The sequence below is a fragment of the Equus caballus genome, chromosome 2 (genome assembly GCF_041296265.1).
Source record: "Equus caballus isolate H_3958 breed thoroughbred chromosome 2, TB-T2T, whole genome shotgun sequence".
Lineage (NCBI taxonomy): Eukaryota > Metazoa > Chordata > Mammalia > Perissodactyla > Equidae > Equus > Equus caballus.
The window spans coordinates 20837918-20859532 of record NC_091685.1 but is presented as its reverse complement, the minus strand read 5'-3'; positions in this window follow the sequence as shown (position 1 = coordinate 20859532).

Genomic DNA, 21615 nt, shown 5'->3' with positions numbered 1-21615 from the left:
CCTGGGAGACGAGAGACCAGGCAGAGCAGAACTCAGGAGAGAGCTCCCTGGACCAGCCAGTGTCCAGTGGATCTGCCAAAGATACACAAGCCAGGCGAGATCAGCCAAGCCGGACTCATGAGAGATCATAAAAGGTTTTTTTTTTTTGAGCCATTAACTTCTGGGATTCTGGAGATTTCTCTCTTTGAGACGTCTCTTTCTCCCCCGTGCCAGGCCACATGTGGGCTTTTGTGTCTGGGGAGCTGAGGACAGGGGTAGGAGGGTTTCTGCTTGTATCCATTGCATGGAGAATGTTCTCCAGCTCGCTGGGCTTCTCAGAGTCTTTTTCCTGAAGCTTCCCCCTGGTTCCCCAAGTCTCTGGACTGACCATGAATGGGGTCCTCTTTCTGGCTGGAGGAAAGAAGAAGCTGAATATGGCACAGGAGACATGGAACCCAAAGCAATGTGGCCAAGGGACTTCCCACTGCCACTCACCCTGCCCCCCACTGGAAAAGGGAGAAAGGTTTTTATGACCAAGGGCGGTGAGGCCCCCCGTGTCCTTAGGTGTGAAACCAAGGTTGCCCTCAGCTTATTTCCCTCCCCCCTAAAGCAGGTCGTTCTCAGCTCTGCTCGTGTCATGGCTGGGAGCACTATCTCATTGTCCATGGGGGCACTTTGGGGACAAGCTACAGGCAGATCACAGCCCTCAGAAACCACTGGACCAGAGGCTTCTGGAAGGCAGGGACCACGTCTGACCCATCCCTGCATCCCATGCCCTGCACAGGGTGGGCACAAGTATTTTACTGCCACTGCCACAGGGAGACCCAGCTGGTGCTGCAAATGGCCCCCCAACCATTTTCTCTCTCCGCCCCTCCCTGTCCTCCAACCTCATCCAGGCCATTGTGACTCCTACAGCTCCGAGCAGCTGGCTCCTGTCTCCAGGAAAAGGCACGGGAGTCCTCCCCTGTCCCCCAGTGTCCCCCTCTGTCTCCCTCTGTCCCCGGCTGCCTTCTTGATGGATCCTGTTGGGCTTTGCCAGAGCCCCTGCTCATCTTGGGACCTCTTCCCTCTTCGAGCCCCCATGCAGGCCCCAGGATGGCTGACGTGGGAATCTCTGCCCAGGCCTTTGTCGTTCTAAGCCCACCCACGGAAGCCCCACTTTCATTACTATTACTTCTCGCCCCACCTCTGACAGACAGAGGGGTCACTTTCATTTACAAAATTTAATTCAATTTAATATTTGAGTAGGTAATAAATTCTCCCGGTTCAAGGGTGTCTGCAGTCAAGAGCCCCCTCCCACCCCACCCCCAGCCTCCCAGCTCCCTCCCTGGAGGCCGTGTTACCAGTTTCCTCTATGTCCCTTCAGGAACATGCTAGGCATATACAGGAAAATATCTGGATACACAGACGTATTTTTACGAAATATGCTTTCCTCCTCTTTTGTTCACAAATGGCACCATATAAGCCACGGGCTTCTGTGCGTCATTTTGTCACTTTACAGTACATCTTGGAGACCACCCCCTAACAAGACAGAAAGAGCCTCCTCTCTCTTTTTCTTTTTTTTTTTTTGAGATATAATTCATATACCATAAAACTTACCCTGTTGAAGAGTAAACTTCAGTGATTTTTAATATATCCACAAAGTTGTGCAATTGTCACCACTATCTAATTCTGGACCAGTTCCATCACCCCAAAAAGAAACCCCATACCCATTAGCAGTCACTCCCCATTCTCTTCTCCCCCTAGTCTCTCACAACCACTAATCTATTTCCTGTTTTTATGGAATTTGCCTATTCTGGACATTTATTATTAATGGAATCATATGACAGGTGGCCTTCTGTGTCTGGATTCTTCCACTTAGCATAATGTTTTCCAGGTCCACCCATCTCACAGAATGCATCCGTGCTTCGTTCCTGTTTACGGCTGAATAATACTCTGTTGTACAGATATACCATCTTTTGTTTATTCAGTCATCAGTTGATGGATATTTGAGCTGTTTCTACTTTTTGGCTATGATGAATGGTGCTGCTATGAATATTTGTGTACAAGTCGTTGTGTGGACACAGGTCTTCACTTCTCCCAGGTGTGAACTTAGGAGTGGAAATCCTGGGCCACTCTTCATTCTTAGTAATGGCCCCCCAGTATCTCATCGAATGCATGTACCACACTTTATTTAAGCAATCACCTGTCGATGGACCTTTAGTCCCCCCACCTTTTTCCTTACTATTGCAAGCAATGATGTAAGGAATATTTTTGTGCATGCACTAATTCACACGTGTCCATATGTATCTCTTTGTATATTTCCCAGAAGTGTAATTGCCGTGCTAAAGGGCATACGCATTTGTAATTTTGATAGATGTTGCTAAATTGCCTGACTGCCCACAGAGATCGCACCAGCAGCCATGTATGAAATGCCAATTTCCCTTCAACCTCACCCACACAGTGTGTTAGCAAACTTTTTGATCTTCACCAATCTGATCTGTAAAGGTATACAGGTCATTTTGTTTTGTGTTTTTCTTATTACCGGTGAGGTTGAGCGTCTTTTCAAATGTCAAGAACTATCTCTGTTTCCCTTACTGTGAGCTATCTTCATATCCTTTGCCCATTTTTCTAATATTATTGGTCTTTTCCCTATTGATTCGTAAAAGCTTTTGATACAAGTGGGAAATGAATGCTTTATCTTTGGTAAGCACCAGGTACGTCTCTAGTTTGTTGTTTTTTTGACTTTGCTAATGGTGATTTCTGCCATGGAGAGGTTTTCTATTTTTATATAGCGAAATTTATCAGTGTTTTTCTTTTTGGCTTCCGGCTGTCTTGTCAAAGGCCTTTCCTACATTCATACTATTTAAAAAAATTCCCTTGTTGTTTCTTCTAGGCCACGTATTATTTCATTCAAAAATATTTAAATCTTTGATCAACCTAGAATTTATTCTGGTATAGGTGTGAGGTATGGATTTAATTTAATATTTTCTCAATGGCTTCCCAGTTGTCCCAGTAACATTACTGAATAATTCATCTGCTCAATAACTTAAATGCTACCTTCATTATACACTAAGTGCTCACATTTTTGGATTTATTTTAGTGCTTTCTACTCTGTTCCATTAACATGGTTGTTTACTCATGAGGCACTACCATATTATTCTAAATACTGCAGTTCTAGAATGTATTTAACTGCCTAATAGGGCTAGCCTCCTCTCGCTACTCTTCTCAGAATTTTCTTGGCTATTTTGCATTCTCTTTTTCCATATGAACTTCAGAGTCATCTCATTTCATTAAAAATTCCTGTTGAAACATGTAAATATTATAGATTAACTAAGGGAAAACTGAAATAGCTTTATGATGTCAATTCTTCCTTTCCACGAACATGGTATGCCTTTACATTTGTTCAAGTCATCTTTTGGGTCCCTCAGTAGCATTTTAGGGTTTTCTTTATAAATATTTTTTGCATACTTTTAGGGATTTTTTTCCCATTATAATTGTAAATGTCATATGTTCTTCCATTATATGCCCCACTGGTTGTCATCTTTAAGAATGAAAGCCATTGTATTTGGAGATTAATTTTATAGCTGGACACATTATTTAATTTCTTTATTGTTGGTAACAGTTTTTCAGAGAATCAATAGATTCCCTTCGTTGTACCAGCTATACATACATATCTTTTGCAAATAATGATAATTTTACTTATTCTTTTCAAATTTCATGTAGTTAAGTGATTTTTCTTATCTAACTGCATTAGCTGGTACCAGAAGAAGTCAGGTGATACAGTCACGCATCACTTAACAGCAGGGATACGAAAAATGCGTTGTTACGCGATTTCATCACTGTGTGAACATCACAGAGGGCACTTACACAAACCTAGATGGTATGGGCTGCTACACCCCAGGCTACGTGGTACTAATTTTATGGGACCACTGTCGTATACGTGGTCCATCGTTGACCGAAACATCATTATGTGGCTCACGACTGTATTGAAGATATCGGATGTCCTGGTCTCCTTCCTGACTTTAATGGGAACACTTTTAGAATTTCCTCATTTGGGATTAAGATGGATATAGTTTATCATGGTAAGAAGTTGCTGTTTAAGAATTTAAGAAAATGAAGAATGGTTGCTGATTTGTATGGTTAATTTGTGCTTAGATTCTCTAATGTGGCAAATTATATTAATAGGTGTCCTGCCACCACCCACCACTGGGTCACCATATATTGTTCTTTTTCTGTGTCGCCAGATTCTATATGCTCTTCTTTTATTTAGAATGGTTGTGGGGGAATTTTTAAGCGCGATTGATCTGTTATTTTCTGTGTTCTTTCACTCGGGTATTGGTATTAATACTAGTGGTCTGCTCACTTTGTAAAAGTAATTGAGAAGTTTCCCCCTTCTCCTGTGTCCTGGAACAGTTTAAATAGCACTGGGGAGATCCATCCATTAAGGATTTGGTAGAATTCGAGGGGGCCAACCTCAACCTGCTGCTCGCACCTGGAAAGAGGGTCTCAGTGACGCAGATGGTTCTGTACCTCGGCAGTTGGTCCAGCAGAACCGTCCTGGCCTCAGAGATGCAGACTCCCGGGTCCTCCAGGTGGGACCCTCCCTCCCACCGTCCTGGATCTCCATGCTGGACATGCCTGGAAGGTTCGGGAGATGTGTGGATCCTGAGGAAAAGCTTAGAAGACCCCAGCACATCTTCGATAGCCAAACGCCGTCTTGAGCGTAGACAGGTGTCGTAGGTTTGCTAGAAGTGACCAGGCTTTGCTGAACCTTATTGATTAAACGTACTGTTTCTAGATAGTGTGAGAGTAATGATTTTTTTAAATGGATATATTGGGAATCAGAGTGGAAGTTTTAGGAATGCAAAAGAAGTCATCTTGCAAACAGGGAGTGGTTAAGTAGCTTTCATCGCCCATCTGGTGCCCCTTTCCGGTGACCTCAGTTTTGGTGGGAGACAGTTTTGCTTTGTTACTGTGCGTCCACAGAAGCAAAACTGAGTCACCACCCATGAGAAATGAGGACAAGACCTCTATCTGGATAAGGTCCTCTAGGTCCTTCTGAAATAAAGATAAACATTTGTAAGTGGAAAAAAAAAAGTCACAGCAAAGGTGGGCAGGCAGACAGTCCCCAGGGCGAAAGGGCCAGATCTGGCGGATTTCTTCAGGCTGGGCTTGGAGATGTGGTGGCTGCTGAGGTTGGGCTGGGCTCCAGGCACCCTCTTCCTCTCCTCCCTCTCTCTCAGAGCCCGCCAGAGAGGACTTACACACGTCGTGGTGTGTGCGTCTGTGTCTGGGTAGCCGGGCCTGCCCCCAACCCATCTCCCAGGACAGCAGTTTGCTGTTCTCTCTGTCTTTGTGTCTCCAGTGGCTGTGGTGTTTCTGCTGGCCCCTGGCCACTTCACCCTCTGCTGGAGCACCTCATGTCCAGTGACCAGCAGCGCACGGGCAGTCTCCAGTCATTCCTGAGTGTCGGCCAAGGACGCTTCTTCCCGACATCCCATAAACACCACTTTATAAGCTGCAGGTACTTCTCCCGCCTCCACCCCCCTCCCTCCTGCTCCCACCCCTTCAGGCCTGCTGGCACACTTTAATTTCCAGCCCTGGTATTTCTCCCCAGCCCGTGACAACCTCAGGTGGAAGCAATTTCACCGTCTTGTAACTCACCGGGTCATTATAATTAGTATCCGGGCACCCAGGGCGAGGGCAGGAGGAAGGAAAGAGCGAGCTGATCCAGCCAGGCGGAGAGCAGCCTCGGTGGGCTGGGGGCTGGGGTGCCCCTTCCTCTTGCTTCAGCTTGTAGCTCGTCTCTTCTCAGGGCTCTGATTCCACCACCCCCTCCCCTCTCTGTGTGCAGGCCGGGAGGCAGGTGGGGAGGCAGGAACCGCTAAGCCTGGCGCCTGGGTTTACACTATGTCTCTGACCTGGGTGAGGGGCCCAAGAGCCGGCATCTGAGGGATCCCTGGAGGGAGGTGGGTACCATGCCTTCTATGTCCCCCCATTCTAAGAACCTGGGGTCCTGGCACGCCGCCCCTCCCTGCCTCTGGGTCCCTGGAACCTCGGAGTCAGCGCCCATCAGAGCTGGTGACAGACCTGGGTACAGCCCCAGGCACAGCCAGGAGTGACTGTGACTTCAAGAGAAGAGCCAGGTGGGGGACATCTCAGGACATCAGGGTGTAGAATTTCCCATGTTGGTGAAGGCTTTTTGGTTGCAAGCAATGGAAACAGACTTAAGCCAGGAAGGGGGTTTGTGGTCAGAGTGTTGGGCCGTCTCAGAGGTAACGAGAGGAGCACCAGCAGCTTTGGGAAGGCAGGACCCAGGCAGCCCCAAGGCCTGGCCGTGGGGATAGGTGAGTCTTCTCTCCAGGAGCCGCTCACGTGCTCCTTAGTCGTGCAGCTAAGGTGACTCAGTTCCACGTCTCCCAGTCTCTGTATTTCTGAGTTAAAACTTCCAAATTCCTCATAGAGGCTCATTCATGCATTCATTTGTTGGTTGGTCCATTTGCTCAATAAATATTTATTGAGCCCCTCCTGGGTGGCAGGCAGAATTCCAGGCTCTGAGGAGACAGCAGCGAGCAAATGAAACAGAAGGACTTCTCTCACCTCTCACACTGTGGTGGGGACAGGATCTGAATGGCTCCGTTTGGGTTAGGTGTCTACCTCAGCCCATCAGCTGTGGCCAGGCGGGGCTTGTGAGCTGGGAGGCTGCCCCAAATGGTGCTATTGGGATGATCCAATAGCCCTTTAAGACCCACATCAGCTCTTGCTTGACATTGAGAAAGCAGGCAGCGGCTTAAAAGAAGCAAGGTAGCAAGCCTTTGCTCTGGGCAGACGGGGCGTTCTCAAGGAGCGTTCCATCCATGGAGCATCTCCCGGGCTCTCCAGATCCTCCACTTCTAGGCAGGATGGGCAGGCGGCTGGGGAAGGGACCCGCACCCACAGCTTTCTCTGTGCACCAGACCTGACTCGGTCAGCCTCTCCCCTTCGCCTCTCTTCTGCCCCTGCCCTGGCCGGAAGCTTCCATGGACAGGGACCAGGCTTGCTCCTTCTGGTATCCATCACGGCAGGAGCCAGCCCGGGGCTCCCAGCGGTCTTGTGAGGGCTGTGACATGTCTGCTCACCACACCTTGTCTCTGAGCACCCTGCATCCCCTAGGGACCGAGTCTGTCCTGTTACTGCGGCTCCCTCCATTCCACACTCGGCTCAGGAATAAAGCTCACAGGCCTCCCTCACTTCCCCTCCTTTTCCAACCTCCCGGATTTTCTGGCTTGAGCCCTGGGGGCCTGGCTGTGCTGTGCCTGGTCGCAGCAGAAAGTGCCCGGAACGCCTGTGTAGACTCCCCAGGAAATTCCCAAGTCATCACTCGGGGTTTCCCACTTTAGTCTCGATTCATAAGGTCCCCGGTGACCACTCCTCCCAGGTCACAGCCTTATAAGGGGACCGCTTATAATAATACCATTATTCTCCTCAGCCGGGGGTGGGCTGGGCCCTCACTGAAGCGGGCCTGTCATTAGAACCCTGCAGAAACAAAGTAATAGCCTGCGCAGAAAGCCATTTGTAATGTTGCTATAATTCCCATGATTCATTAAACAGGAATGGAAAATGATAACATTTCCCCTGGAAAAAAAACTCCTCCTGGAGTCACATGCTGGGTTCACTTGGCTCAGCTATTTTATTGACTAAGCATCTTGTTGTGCTGATGTGAAGAGCACGCAGGCCCGGCGCCGTTTAGTTTTACAGCAGCTGAAATGGAAGCAGGGGAGGGGCTCCTGCCAGGGCCTGGGCTGGACCTTGGAAACAGAGATGCTGCCCCTACTTGGATGGCCCATCCAGCATCTCCTACAGGCCTAGGGTCCTCTGGGGCTGAGGGTCCACATGACCAAGGCCTGTCCTGCATCCCCTGCCCCGGGAGGGGAGCAGCGTGGAATGGCCTATTCTGTCTGTGCCTGAGTCCCGAGCCAGCATCCCTCAGCCCCATGGGGTGCCTGCCTTAGGGCCCTTCCCCAGCCCTCCTGACACAGGATCTATGGCCCCCGGATGCTTGCCCATCTCCCCCTTCCCTTTATATGGTCTCAGACCACTCACTTCTCAGTCCCCCAGTTAGGAACTGCATGTTGTCGTTGACGCCTTCCTTCCGTCACTCACCAGCTGGCTGCCTGGCCTCCTACAAGGGGTCTCCAGCAGAGAGTCCTCCTTTCCCTCCACCACCACTGCCCGAGTTCAGGCCTCACCATCTCCTGCCCACTCAGCCAGCCCTGGTCTGTCTCTCCAGCCTCCCCCTCCCCAGCGAAGCCTCTAGAGTGTGATCATTCTAAGGGACTCAGACCCTCTTTACGCTCTTGCTTAGAACCTCGCAGGCTCCCCATTGCTTATGGGATTAATCCAGAACACCCTTGTATCGCCCTCAGGGCCGTTCCTGAGCTGGCTCCAACTGCCTTTCCAGCTCCACCTCCGACCACCCCCACACCGTGCATTCCAGATTTTAGCACCTTCAGGATTGTGTGGGGTCTCCCGGCAACAGCACGTATGTTCGTGCCTCTCCAATGCTGTTCCCTCAGCCTGAAATGCCCTTGCCTTCCTTCTTTCCTCGAGGAATCATGACTTCCTCCTCCAGCAAGCTGCTCCTGCAGCTTCTCCAGCGCAGGTCATGGTGTCCCGCTCCTCGGGCTGTTCAACCCCAAAGCTTGGAGTCATCCTTGTCTCTTCTCTTTCTCTCATACTCTGCACGCCTGTGTCTGATCTGTCACCAAATCCTGTTGCCTCTAACTTCAAGATATAGCAGGAATCTGACCATTTCCCACCACCCGCCTCCCTGGGGGCTTGCCTGGATTACTGTGGTAGACTCATCGCCTGGGCCTCCCCGCCTCTGTCCCCATTCTATTATCCACGAGTCTCAGCATGTTGCTCCTTTGATGAAACCCCGCCCCCCCCCACTGGCTTCTCATTTCACCCAAAGAGAGAGCTGCTGCCTCTCCAGGGCCTTGAAGATCTCACACAATCTGGCCCCCTCACCCCCACCCCATGACCTCACTGACCTCACCTCCTACCTGTTATTCTGCTTTAGTTGCACTGGCCTCTTTGCTGTTTCTTGACCATGCCAAACACACTCTGCCTCAGGGCCTTTCCACTTGCTGTTCCCTCTGTCCTGCACCACCCCCCAGTTCTCTGCGAGGTCACCTTCTCAGTGACGCCTTTCCTGAACTCTTCTTGAAAGCTGCAAACTTCCTGTACCTCTGGCACTTCCTTGTCCCTTCTTTCCACTTTATTTTTCTCCATAGCGTGCATCACCAACACATTATATATTTTATTATTTAGTTTTTCCTCTAATTTTAATTTTTCAGTTTGTCTCCCTCCACCAGACGACAAGCTCCATGAGGACGGGAACTTTTTGGGGGGTCTTTTTTGTTTATTTCCATATCCTGAAAACAGTGCTTGCATGCGGCAGACACACGAAGAACATCAGGGGAATGAATGAGTGATGCTGACATCCTACTCCCTCAGCTTTCCCTGACCCCTCCTGGCCCACCCAGACCGAAGACGTCACCCACTCCTGTGTGTTCCCACTGCACCTCGTTCAGGCCTCTGTTGGAGCAAAGGGGCGTGGATCGTGTTTATTGTGGGCTTCATTTCCCACCAGTGGAGAACACACAGGGCTGTGTCTTCTTTATGTCTAGGTTCAAGGGCCCAGCACAGGCATGGCCTGGAGCAGGTTTTCTCAATACACACTTAGGGAACTGATTGTTATCACTTTGTCCCTCCTTGCCAGTCTTACCCAGCCCAGTAGAGCCAGGACTGTCCCCAGGAAGAAACTGAGGCTTGGAGGGGAGGAGACTTGCTCAGGTCCATGTCAGGGCCAGGAGGAAATGCCAGTCTCTCAGGTGATGGGGAGCAGGACCCGCAGTATGGGGCAGAGCACCCCCAGGCCTCCAGCAGAGGCAGGAGGAGGCTGGGAGCCTCCACTGAGCTGGTCACGTTCCAGCCGTCAGACCAGTGCGGACGCAGCCACAGCGGCCATAGTGTTCCCGACAATGTCCTGACTCAGAAACTGCTTTGAAATTCTCACAACTCACTCTGCCGAGTGATCTTCCAGAAATGGACCTGAGCAGAAGCTCTCACGGAATGAGTTGGCCCAGAGTCGCCTCCTCACACCCACTCTGATGAGAGTGGAGGCCTGCTCACGTGGTGCGGGGGGCAGGACTCAGAAGTGGCACTCCAGGCCTTGCGGACCCAGGGAGCAGAGACTGTGGGCAGTCACCCTTCCTCCGTTGTCACCACCTCCACCACCCCTCTACTGGACTCTGTCTCAGCCCTGTCCAGAGAACACCTGGGGTCCAGCATCCTGACCCCTGTCCCAGCCGTAAGCCTTGGGCGTGTGTGCAGGGCCAGGTTCTCCCCAGCAGAGCCAAGCATGCCCTGGCTAGGTGCTTAGAAAATGTTTGATGAACTTGCAAGAATGGTGGCTGGTCTCCACTCGCTGCTGGAGTGAGCTCTTCTTTGTGATCCTGCAGGGAAAGTTGTTTAGCTGCTCCTTGAATACCTCCTGTGATGGGGAAGTCACTACTTAATCAAGTTCCAGATCTTACTTTGGGTTTTCTAGAAGCGGGCCCTGAGACAAGGATTTAAGTGCAACTAGCTTTTTGGGGAGGTGACCCAGGAAACACTGGTAGGAGAGAGGGAATGTGAGACAGCGAAGGGGAGGAAGCCAACACCGAATGTGACGTGAACAAGCTGCCACCGTGGGCAAGTGGAGCGAGCATAATGCTGCTGCAGACAACTGAACTCTGCGTTACCCCAGTCGAGGGGCGGAGAAGCTGGGTGCTTATTCACCGACTCCCATCAGTCATTGGCTGTCGCTAACTTCAGCACTTCCAGACTGCCCTGCGTACACTCAGAGCACGCTCCCTCGATCAAAAAGAGTCACAGGTGTTGGCAGGATGCTGGGGGCCGTGGCGGGACTCTATTGCAGAGGGGGTACCTTCTGACTTTGTATTTCTTCTCAGGGAGCTGGTACCCCCGAGCTGCATCACTCATTCTCTCCCTCACACCCCCCTCCCATATCATGATTCTACCCCCATAGCTCTGCTCCCTTCTCTCTGGCCTTCTGCCCCACGCCGGCCCGGGTGCGGTCCCCTCTCCCCTACCCCCGGCTCCCCGGCAGTGTTCCCGTCTCCTGTCTCAGCTCACTGCAGTCTGTCTCCTTCCCTTCACAGCTGCCAGCACGAGCTTTCTAAACTCCCCTGTCACTGTGCTTTCCACGTTGCACACGCACTGTCATGTGCTGACATGGCCTGCTGTCCAGTTGGTGTCCCCTGTTTGCAGACTGTGAGCTCAGGGGGTAAGATCCGGGTACCCCGCCCGCCCCAGGCATCTAAGAGGTGCTCAGTAGGTGTTGGTTGAACTGAACTGACTATGCAAACTTGATCACGTCCCTCCCCTGCTCAACAGTCTTCACTGGCCTCCCCCAGCGACTTGAGGAGAGAGCCCAAGCTCCTCAGCTCAACATATAAGGCCCAGCATGGCCTGCCCCTGCTGACCTCTCCAGCTTCAGGTTCCAGAACCTTCTCTCCCAGCCCTCCATTTGGCTGTGCAGGAGCCTCAAGGAGCTTTGTGCATCCCTTCCTTTCCTTGACTCTAGCAGAGTGACAGACTCAAAGCCTGCAGAGGCCAGGCTAGAAGGCAATGAGTGAAGCAGACTGGGCGTAGGGCAGCAGGGAGTGGTGGTGACTGTGGAGAACCACCGAGAGCTCGTGTTCCCCCATGAGCATTTATGTCCAAATGCTCAGAAAACCCAGGGCCTGCCAGCCCCAGGGGGCATCTGGCCGAAGGAATGCTGCCTGGACCATGCAGCTCTCTTTGTCTGCCCTGCCCCCTTCTGCCTCCCCCAGTGAAATCTAGCTCCTCCTTCAGAGTCCAGTTCTGAAGTCACCTCCTTCATGAAGTCGGCCAGGATTCTCCCAGCTGGAAGGGCTGTTTGTCTACTCTGTGCTGTCACCACCTCTGGAACTCCTAGTAGTATTTGCGTTCCCACCAAAAAAAAAAAAAAATTGAGCACTTACCCCCGTGCCAGGGACCTGCTACATACTTTATCTTATTTAATATGTATTTTAAAAATTTAATATTTTGTTATTGTTATTGAGCAACATAACACACAAAGAAAAGTTCATAAAATATAAATGTACAATATAACAAGAAATTATAAAGCAATCATCCATGTAAACACCACCCTGGTCAAGAAATAGAATTTATGTCATTGGTGAGGAAACGTGGGCCCAGAGAGGTTAAGCGATTGCCTTCTGGTCACACGGTCAATGAGTGGGAGAACCAGAATTTGAAGTGGAGACCGTCTGACTGAGGTGCGTGTTTCTATCGCATCACAGCTGCCTCACCTATGACTAGGTTTGTCAGATTTAGCAGATAAAAATACAGGTTTGTTTTTGTGAATTTCAGGTAAACAATGAGCAACACTTTAGTATAAATATGTCCCCCAAATTTATCCTAAATACTGATTTGTTACTTATTTAAAATTTGAATTTAACTGGGCATCTTGTATTTTATGTGTCAACCGGCATCTCTTGGTCTTTTTTGTGTGATGGTCACTTGAGTCTGTGTCGTTCTCCTCTCTTTTTGGGCTGTTCTTGCATACAGGGCTGTCCTTTGCCTTGTTCCACATTCACACTCCAGGCCAGACTCAGAAGGTGTTCAGCAAGTGCCACTTGTATGGGGTGGGTACAAATGGTTATCCTCGGTCAAGACTCTGGGGCATTTTCTCCTGAAGTTGGCCCTGCCGCCCTCCTGAGGAGACCGTGGATGCTTTGGAGAAAGGAGATGAAAGGCAGTGGGGTCCCCTTCTCTTCCACCGCGACTCTTGGCTCCGGCTCTGGCTGCCTGCTCCTGAGACTCGAGTCCACCCCGGGAAGACCAGCTGGGACAGCAGGAAGGACCTGGAGTCCTTGAGCTGAATAGGCCCCTTCCACCTCAAGAGCATGGAGGGTCTGAGAAGTAAAGCGTGTTGTTCCCATTTTGCAGATGAGGAAGCTGAGGTTCGGCAAGGCTAAGTGACTTGCCAGAGGCCACACAGCTGGTTTGTTTATGGTTATTTATATTCTGAAGGGATTTTCACAGCTTGATGGAAGTGGGGTTTAGATCAGGTCTTTCTGACTCCAGTTCTGTCCAGTTCCCTCCCCCACCTCTGGACTGAGGATGCCAGCCTACAAGGCCCTTCCTGGTGAGGGGGCAAGCCTTGGGCAGGTGGACAGTGGGGGAGGGGGGAAAATAGAGGCCTCCCTTGCAGACACAGGTGGGGAGGGTCTGGGGACAGTCGGCTGACATCCCAGTCACAGACACTCCTGGGTAGACACTCTAGGGGTATCCTGTCACCCTCCCTCTCCTTCAGGGAAGGCCACGTCTGCCAGGAGAGGCGAGGGGCTGGTTAGAGGGTTGGCTCTCTCGCTGTTGATGTTCCAGAGCAGACCCCAGGCTCAGGTTGTCATTGCTTCACTCCTATTTCACCTCATTAGCCAAAAAAGCAAGTCATTCATCAGCTGCTGCTTAATGTAGAACGGGGCCAATTGCAACCAGGTTCTTGTCTCTTGGCTTTCCAGCTCTGCTGGAGCTGAAGACCCTAAGGCGCTTGTATGTGTTCCCCAGGACAGGCTCAAGGCTCCAGTCATCCGTCAGCCCCAGCCCCAATGTCACCCTCATTCTCTGTTCCAATGTCAACTCAGCCCAGATCCATCGCCTGTCCCAGCCCCAGCCTCAGCCCCAGCTCCAGTCCCTCCCCAGCCTCTGGGGTCTGGAGACACCAGAATCTCTGGCCAAAGTATCCTAAGGGCACTGGGCCCAGGCTTTGCTTTCTCTGGGTCCCCTTGCGTGCTGACTCCACCCCTCAGCCCCGCCAACACAGCAGCCGTGCCTGCAAACAGGACACTCCTGGGTCACCCCTGGAAGGGCCAGTCTGAGAACACTGAGACTGCATCCAGCCAGCTCTACCAGGGGGCTCTCAGATTCATGACCTTCTCTGGGGGCCAAGGGCCTGGAGCTGAGCCAGGCATCCTCTTGGTGTGAGGCCAACCCTCCTCTGCAGGGGTCTACCCTTTGATATCACTTTGAGGAACAGGGTAGCATGTGTGTCTCGATGGTGTTTGTGTACATATGTGTAAAACTAAACATGTGCGTGTACACGTGTATCTGCACAGGTGTGTCCACATGTGCCCCTGCCCCTACACCACTCAGAGTGCAACTGAAGTTGTGTCTCCTCCAGAACCCTGGCTATAGAGTGAGTCCAGAGGAGGGGAGACTCAGGAAGGGAGGGGACTCATCCTGTGAATCTGTGCGCAAGGGACAAAGGGAAGACACTCAGCACCATGAACAGCAGCTCCGTGATCCGGGCTCCGGGAACAGAGGCTAGGATTCTCTATCCAGGTGGGCTCTGGGTCAGGGATGCAGTTGGGTCCTGGGCGGAGATCACCGGGCCTCCCGTCCTGGGCTATTCCTGGTAACCAGAGGCCGTGAAATGAGGCTTTTCAGTTCCCTGAGCCAGAAATGGGCAAACCACAGGGAGGATGGTTTCCTTATCAGATTCGGCAGCTCCTGCTGGAGGCTCCACACCTGAGCAGCCTCTTCTCTCCTCATCCCTGCAAAGCCGGTTGGCTGGACCCACGGAGGCCTGGGCAGGGTTGGAATCACAGTCCCCTGATCATCCTTAACCCCCTGGAAAAGTCAGGACAGGAGCGCCACCCCATCCCCTCCGCTCCCACGGACCCTGCAGCTGTCTGTGTGCTGCGGCCCCTGCCCCACAGCATCAGCGCCTCATCTCAGTCCACTCAGGTGACGGGTCTTTATTAAGCATTTCTTCTGATTTATGTATTTAGATATTTTTCTAGGTGCTGGGGAGCACAATAGAAAAACCCTTGCACTCCTGAAACCATCCTTCTCGAGGTGGGGAGATAGACCACAGACATTAATAAGTAAAATAGCGGGTGTGTGTGATGTGACAAGTTCCATGGGGAAAATGAAGCTGGGACGCAGGAGGGAGTGTTAAGCGTTGCGATTTTAATTAGGCTGGTCCAGGGAGGAGACATATGAGCCGAGATCTGAAGGAGGCAAGGAGAGACCTGCGAGGATTCCTGGGGGAGGAGAGGGCCAGGCAGGCGCTGGCCGTCTCCCCCGGTTCAAGGGCACACGGGGAGGAGGGACCCCTCTGTCGGGGGCTTGGGTCTGGGGAGGGAGTTACAAAATCAGAGACCTGTGGATTCATCATCTTGCTGCCATTTATTGAGCCATTTTACCGGCCGAGTTCTGTTCTAAGTTTCTCTACAATGTCGTCTCAGCCATCCCACGATGACCATGGGAGGCTGGCACTAGGATCCTTCCCACTGAATAGATGGGGAAACTGAGGCTCGGGGATGTCACAAGACTGTCCGAGGGGACAGACCATGACAGAGCCCTGATTGGAATCCAGGCTGGTCAGAGCTCAAATCCCATGCTCTTAAAACTTCAATGTCTCTCAAAAACGGGGAAAAAAGCTATTATTTATTAAACCTATCTCTACTCTGGGGAGATTTTGAATTTAGTCCCTTAGGGTTTCCTCTGGAAGGTAGCCCCTAGGTCAGAGCTTTCTGGGTGGTTGCTTCTTCCTGAATTCCCCCTGTTTCTACTTTTAGGGGTTCTCTGTTTTCATAGACCTAACACCCTTGGGCTGCTGAAGTCTCCTTGGGTTCCACTAAGTTCTGTCTACCATTCTGCCTCCCCCAGGAAGTCTTCCCTGATTGAGCCATTGACACCTGGTAGGGGCCTCTCTCTCCGCTGGCTCCTGACACTGAATAGGTCTTTAACCCGGTTTCCCTAATTGCCTCCTGTTGTGGGTAAATTGTGTCTCCCTCCACCCCCCAATTCATATATTGACGTCCCAACCCCCAGAACCTCAGAGTGGGGCTGTATTTGGAGATAGGGCCTCTCAGTGGTGGTTAAGGTTAAATGAGGTCACTTAGGGTGGTCCCTAATCTAATATGACTGGTGTCCCAATAGGAAGAGGAGATTAGGACAGGGGCACAGGCAGAAGGAAGACCTTGTGAAGACACAGGGAGGAGACAGCCACCTACAAGCCAAGGAGAGTGGCCTCAGAAGAAACCGACCCTGCCCACACCTTCATCTCAGACTTCCAGGCTCTAGAGCTGTCAGGTAATAAGTTTCTGTCGTTGAAGCCCCCAGGCCTGTGGTACTTTGCTATGGCAGCCCCAGCAAATGAACACACCTCATTTCCCTTTTTCTAGATCCCTGTTCTGGAGGGGAGAGCCAGGCCTCGTGGGCGCTCGCTCCCCTGCCAGGAGCACAGCAAGCCCCACGTCCCAGTGTTACGTGGCCTGGGTCCCAGGGAATAGGGGTCAAGCTTACCAGCTAGCTGCAACCTCGGGCCCCGCTGACATTCCCATCCACCGACAGCCTGTCAACACTACATTCCCCCGACTGACACTCCAATATGCAGCTATTCCGCCACGCTGCCCTTCTGACACACAGGCACTCTGCCGCCCTGTCATTCTGATCTGTCGGCCGTCTGCCTCACTTACATTTTGCCCCAGCAAAATTCCACAGAACTGACACTCGACACGTCTACTTTGGCCACAGCTGTGCTCCCCCCTGGCCACGTTCTGCCACGCTGACATTGTGCCCCGTGGACATTCGCGGTGCTGGGGGACACCAACCCCTCCATAGGCTGCCGTTTGTGTCAGAGAAGCTCAGGGTTGGTCGACCTTCCCAGTTCACAGGCTAACGAGAGTTCTGTGCGTTTATCTCTTTCTCTGTGTGTAGCTGACCTGGTCCTCCAGCCTGCCCTCTGCCCCATAACTTCATTCTTTTCACCCTCACATGTGACCCCTGCATTGACCTTGCCCCACATTGCTTCCTCCCATGCGCCCTCCCCTCCCCCATGACGTCCTATATTAACTGCTTCTGTTTCACCCAAACGCACGCCCCACATTTCAGGCTGCTCACCGCCTTCTGGGGTCGTGCTCGCCCCATCCCTTGCCGAGTGTACAGAAGGCCACGTGAGCCGCGCCTGGACACGACTGATCAGAAATGGATGCTTTGCCCAAGGAAGGCCTTTCCAAAGGTTGGCCACGAACCGTTGTACTGTTTTTACTCACAACACTTCTGACACCAAATATGTGGGGTCTTCCAACATCAACAACCAATCCTCTGACTCTCCAACTCCAGCTGGGGATCCAACCATTCACCTCCATTCTGACCCTAATACCCAGAGTTAGTGTCAGACACCACAAGTTAAAGGGCTCCATCCCACGAGACTGCCCCCCACCTTCAGATTCTGGGCTGCTTCTTCTTCTGGCTGACGGGCTATAAATCGGGGGCTCCCATGACCCCCCTCCTCAGGTTTGATAATTTGCTAGAACAGCTCACAGAGCTCAGGGAGTCACTTTATTTACATTTACTAGCTTGTTATAAAGGCCACAACTGAGAAACAGCCAGATGGATGAGATGCACAGGGCAAGGTCTGGGCTCGGGGCTCGGGTCTTCCGTGTCCTCGGGTCCTCTCAGTTTGCGTGACTCTCCCAGCGCCTCGACGTGCTCACCAACTTGGAAGCTCTCCAAACCCAGGGGTTTAGGGTTTTTTACGGGAGTTTCATTATGCAGGCATGATGGATTAAATCACTGGCCATTGGTGATTAGCTCAATCTGCAGCCCCTCTCCTCTCCCTGGAGGTCGGGAAGTGGGGATTAGCGGGTGGGGCTAACAGTTCCAACCCTTTAATCAAGCCTTGGTCTTTCAGGTGACCAGCCCCTTCTGAAGCTTTCTAGGGGCCCAGGCTCCAGTCATCCCATTAGCATACAAAAGACCCTCTTAATACTCTGGAGATTCCAACGGTTTCAGGAGCTGTGTGCCAGGAACCAGGGACAAAGACCAAATATTTCTTTTTTGTTGTATCACACCCACGCACGTGCGTAATTTCGGCAAATCCCTTTTTCCCTAAAGTAATGAATGAGTCCGTCTGTTGCCACGGAGAGATCCCCAAGAGGCCCCTTTTTCTGGGCTGGCTTCCAATATTCCCCTTTGTCTTCTCTAACTCCTTCAAGCCATCCCGGCAACTCTGGAGTCCTGGGTTCTAAACTAGCTGCTCTATGTACTGGTTGTGTTTTGGGCAAGTCCCACCCTTTTTCTGAGTCTCAGTTTCCTCATTTACACAATGGAAACGGTACTAAATAGTACCCACCCACCCCGTAGGGTTGTTGTGAGGAGCCGATGTGCCATGCGCGTAAAGCACTGAGCAAGAACATGGCCTAAAGTAAGGGCTCAATAAACGGAGGTGGTTTGGGCTCTGGAGCCAGCCTCCAGCTTCCCTGCCTGGGTTTGGATCTAGGTACCATCACTTACTAGCTGTGTGACCTTGGGAAAGCTGCTTAACATCTCTGGGCATTATATGTAAAATGAATATACCAGTGCTATTCACCTCATAGAATTACTGTGAGAATTAAAAGGCTTAACATGAAAAGGGCTTAGATCAGTGTCTGGCATCGAGTAAATTCTATACAGGTGTTAGCTGTTAGTGGTCATATTATTAGTTACGTTAGTGTCATATATTGTTAATCATAGTGACATGAGTGTTAGCTACTATTACGCTCCACACTTCCTAGGAATGACACCATGTCAATGGAATCATCCCACTCACAACTTGTGATGTCAGGGGGACGGCCCTTTGTCACTCCTGGAAGGCCCGTCCTGCCATAGTGTTCCATCATGTGGCCCCTGCCCCTCTGCCTGGGTGCTCCTCCCAGTTTCGCTTGGACAATCCCCTCGTGCGTCCCACCTCAGGCCACCAGCTGCTTCCTTAGGGAAGCCTCTGAGCTCTTGATAGCTCGACCCCTGTTCACGTGCCTGTGAGACCACGTGCCTCTGTACCTCACACTGACGACGATCACCGTTTTACTTCCATTTCTGTGACTACGCGATTCCAGCCGGTCTCCTGCCTTCCCTTCTCGGTAAACTCCCTGAGATCACGGACCTGTCTGTCTTTTGCTCATCTTTTTACTCCCAGTGCTGATACTTCGCACGTAGGTGCCCAATAAATACTTGCTGAACGAAGGAGCGAATGCAGGAATGAGTGAATGCATGAAGGCCCCGTGCCACCTTCTTCCTTCCTTGTCTCCTCCAGCCCCTGGGCTGGCTCCCTCTCCTCGGGGGCTGCACCAGAGCTGGGCTCCTCAGGCCGTTCCACCGATGTCAGTCTCTGAGCTCCAAAGCCGGGGAAGAGGGAAGGAGAGCATTAGCACAGGGTCTGGGGCACCAGAGGAGCAAGCAGGACTCACAGCTGGACACACAGTCAGGAAGCAGCCCCGTCCAGGAAGATCCGGGCTCAGTATTTTCAGCCCTGTGTGGGCAGGAGACGTTCTTATCCGAAGGTGACAGCTCATCATTCCTTTTATTTCTGGGCTCCCTTCCTACCATCCCCACCCCCTTCCTGGCTTAATCTTCTGATTTCAGACACTCTCAAGTACTGCTGTGTTTTTCTAGAAGCGTCTCCTAGCCTAGTCTGGGGGTGAGAGGAAGTCTCTGAAACGCTGGGTCCACCTGTCAGTCTTGCTTTGAAATTCTGAGCACGGCTGCCTGGTCCAGCTGTCATCACTCGCTCTGCCGTGCTGGGGGAGGGGTCGATTCCAGAGACCCTGCGACCTCTGCTGCTGAGGCGCTGGCTCCAGCTCTGAGTGCAAAGTCCCTCTGGCTCGAGCGTGAGCTGTGGGCCACGTATCCTCCCACCTCCTGGGGTCGAACCCCCGCACAGGGCGTCTCACGGGTCAGAGTTGTGTCTGTGCAACAAATGGGTTTGAGTTCCAGCGCTGCCACCAACTTTCTGACCTTGGGCCAACTGTGTCACCTCTCCAAACCTCCGTTGTTTCCCTTCAACTCGTACTTTCTTAGGAAGATTTATCCAGCAAGAGGCTGTACGGGGGACATTTGTAAATGGTGAATATTGAAGCCATTTGCCTCCAGCCTGCCCGCTGCCCCCAGACCCTCTGACACTTTATGGCCTCTGGGTCGCCATCCACCTCCTCCTCCTTCTCTTCTGGGCCTGGCCCAGCCCCTCCCCACATCCTGGGTCCTCTCCGCTCCGTCAGTTGAGCCCCCGCCCATCAGTGCAGCTCTGGTGTGTTATTTTCTGCACAAACCCCTGCCTTCACGGGTCCTCCAAGCATAAAGGCCCTTGAACACAGCACCTCCCTCTCCACACACACGGCTTATCTTCCCTCCGCGGTCAGATTTCTAGAAGGAATAGTCTAGATGTTTCAAATCCTGCCTGTACTTGCAGTTGTATGCCTTGGGCAAGTTCCTTTATTTCTCTGTGCCTCAGTTTCCTCATCTGTAAAGTGGGGCTAATAATATTCACCTTACAGGGCTGTTAGGAGGATAAAGTGAGATAATCCATATTGAGCCCAGGCACAGTCTGGCACATAGTAAGAGCTAATTAAATATCTAGTGGCTATTATTACTGTCGTTGTTTTTATAGCCCCATCTCCCATGTTGTGCTCAATTAGCTTGGCTTCCTTTCCCACCTGAACATAAACCTCTCTGGGTTGACTCACTGATGACGTTCCAGTGGCTGTCCCCATCTCCCTTCTCAGGCGCCCCCCCAACTTCTCTTCAGTCTCTGGCACTACAGTGGGAACTATCCGGGCCAGGTGGAAGGCTCCAGAAGTCCTGTAGGGAATGTCAACCTGTGGCCGGTGGGGAGCTCCTGGGATAGCCCCACAATGAACGAAGGGCTGATACAGGGCTGGTCGCGTCTTCGGGGCTCAATGTTTGTTGAATGAATAGAAGGCCCTGCCAAGAGGGGCTCTGAACGTATAAGGAACAGAACTGCCATGAGTTCCCACATGTTTGGAAATTCTGCTGGGCTGAGGATCGACCGTTTTGAGGATGCTCAAAAGGAGTTTGGATGGGCAGCCTCTTGAGGGCAGGGCCCATGTTTTATTAGACTAGCACAAAGGAGAATCCACAATTCTCTGTTGAATGCCCAGGAACAGGGCAGCGTGTGCCCGAGAAACGGGCATGCAGCCCGGTCTGTGCCGTCGTGACGAGGAGCAGGGGTTATGGCTTCGTGGGATGAGCTCTCAGCTCCGTCTCTGCAGTTCCGGGGCGGAATCCTTCCCTTTTTAGCTCAGGCAGCCTGGCTGCTGCACTGCACAGAAGGCTGGTTTGATCTCTTATTTATTACAGAGAATATTCTCTGTTATGGTGAGTGTGGGGAATGGAGTTTCTGGAGCGTGGGTTTTCACTGACTGCACCAGCAGCCTGCTGGGGACCCTGGCACCTCCCGTGACCACTCGGATGCTGCATTCATTCTCTCCCTCATTCGTTCTCTCATTCGTCAGTGTGCTGAACACCCGTCTTGTGCCAGGTCCTGAGTCAGGTGGACGAGACACCAGAAGTGGAAAAACGGAAACTGTCCGTGGCAAGCGGAATAATGGCCCCCAAGAAACCTAATCCGAGGAAGGTGTGGCTGTCACCTTATACGGCAAAAGGAACTTGGCGGATGTGATTAAGGATCTCGAGATGGGGAGATTATCCTGGACTATCCAGGTGAGCCCTACAGGTAGTCCCAAGTGTCATCACGAGATGGAGGGAGAGGGAGATGTGGCGCAGAAGAGGAGA